Source organism: Ictidomys tridecemlineatus, chromosome 1 (genome assembly GCF_052094955.1).
Source record: "Ictidomys tridecemlineatus isolate mIctTri1 chromosome 1, mIctTri1.hap1, whole genome shotgun sequence".
NCBI lineage: Eukaryota > Metazoa > Chordata > Mammalia > Rodentia > Sciuridae > Ictidomys > Ictidomys tridecemlineatus.
In genome coordinates, this window is record NC_135477.1 from 169,252,782 (window position 1) to 169,254,858 (window position 2,077).

At 36.5% G+C, this 2,077-nt stretch overlaps 1 non-coding gene across 1 annotated transcript; it reads right to left on the minus strand.

Annotated features, from left to right (window-relative positions):
- Positions 1-1,694: 1,694 nt before the first annotated feature.
- Positions 1,695-1,767, minus strand: Trnav-cac (transfer RNA valine (anticodon CAC)). The gene has a single exon. It is a non-coding gene; the product is annotated as a tRNA-Val (tRNA).
- Positions 1,768-2,077: the final 310 nt, after the last annotated feature.

Here is a 2,077-nt window from a genome sequence, read left to right on the forward strand (position 1 = left end):
TTATGCAATTCCATGAAGAGCTCTCCATAAGACAGATTCTTCACTTTGTGACATTTGTCACTGTATCATCTGGAAATTTTTGCTCCCATAGATTACCCAGTGAGGCTCCTCCTTAATCTGGTTGTAACCACTCAGGAGTTCTTGACACACATGTTGTAAGAGGCAGGACACAGTGGTGCCATAGCAGGAGCAGTAGCTTGAAGGTCAGGAGGCTTTGAGCTCTGCCTTTATAACTAACTGACTGATGATATGTGTTAAGTCCCATTTTCAACCGGGCCCTCCATTTATTCCTCTAAATATGGAAGACTGGACTAGAACCAGAGTAGCAAAAAGTTTTGTCTTACCTGCCAACTCCATCTCCCTGGAATGGTACACAGAGATACCTTCTTAGATAATATCTGAGCTCTGGAAGAATCAGCAATCAATTAGCGATGTCTACCTGGGTGAAGAAAGTGGAGTGCTAGGGATTAGAGCAAAAGAACTTCATTTTTTATCAACCCTTGGTTGACCAGGCTCTAGGAAATTCCAACTGGAATTCTAAATCATATGATGAAAATTAGTTTAATGTTTGCGGAGAGTTTGTTTTCAGACTAGGAATCTGTAGTCTTTCCCAAAATGATAAATAGGTTATTTAAAGTAAGAGAGTCACTGTATTACTTTGTTTAATATAGGATGGCTTTGCTTTTGACCTGCCTCTTTAGTATCTACACATCTCTAGTTTTTCTAGAAGTGGAAAATTCATACATGTATAGATTCACATTGCTACCAAGTCCATATTGTGAGCAATATACAAATACTGAAAATTTCAATTATAAAACAAGGTGATATAACCAAAACCAAACCAAAATAAAACTCAAAACCAAACCCTATAAACAATGTTAAGAGGGAAACTGTAGGCTTTGTGAAAATCTTTGTGAATACTTAAGTTATACTTAACAGATGAAGCACTTTTAAATTAACAAGAAAAAGGCAACGCTTTAGAAAAAGAGCAGAGCTTTATATAAGCAGAATCACAGTTGTAGTCTCTGATGTCTTTCACTGAGCATAATTATTTTGAGGTTCATCTGTGTAGTATCAGTAATTCCTTTCTATTACTCAGTTGTATTCTATAGTGTGATTTGCAGTTTGTTCATTCACCTTTTGATGGATAATTGGGTTTCCAGATTGGGCTATTACAAATAATGCTAATGTGAACATTTGCTCATGAGGAAATATGCTTTCTTTTTTCTTGGATATATATACCTAGTAGAAGAATGCCTGAATCATGTGACAGGCATATATTTGACTTTTTAAAAAACTGTTTGCAAAGCAGTTCTACCATTGTTTATTTCTATCAGCAGTATATAAAAATTTTAGTTGCTATATACTTTCACAAACAGTTTGCATGGTCAGCCTTTTGTATTTAGTCATTCTAGCCATTATGTAATGATATCTCCTTGTGTTTTAATTTGCAATTCCTTAGTGACTGATGCTGAACATCTTTTTGTGTGATTATTTACCATCTTTATGTCTTTTGGTGAAATGTCTGTTCAGATATTTTGTTTATTTCATATTTGAGTTATTTTCTTATTATAAAGCCTGTGTCCTTTTTATATTCTGTGACTCTTTGTCATATATCTATTTTGTTGATATTTTTTCCCAGTCTGGTGCTTGCTGTTTCATTTTCATTTCTTTCTTTCTTTTTCTTTTTTATTTGGTGGTGCTGGGGATTGAACCCAGGACCTCATGCATGTGAGGCAGGTACTCTACCAGCTGAGCTATAGCTCCAGCTCTTCATTTTCATTTTTTCAATATAACCATTTATTAATGATAATGTTCAACCAGGTGGTGGTGCATGCCTATAATGCCAACTTGGCTGAGGCTGGAGGATAGCAATGCAGAAAGCCTGGGCAAACTGGCAGGATCCCATCTCAAAATAAAAAGGGTTGGGGCGTAGCTCAGATAGTTTGCCTAGCCTATGGGAGGCACTGGATTCAATCCCTAGGACTTGCCACCAATAAATAAATAGTTGGACATAATGGAGTAATAAAGTGCTCCTGGGTTTGATCTGGCAATTAACGTTCAGATTGGGGGGGGC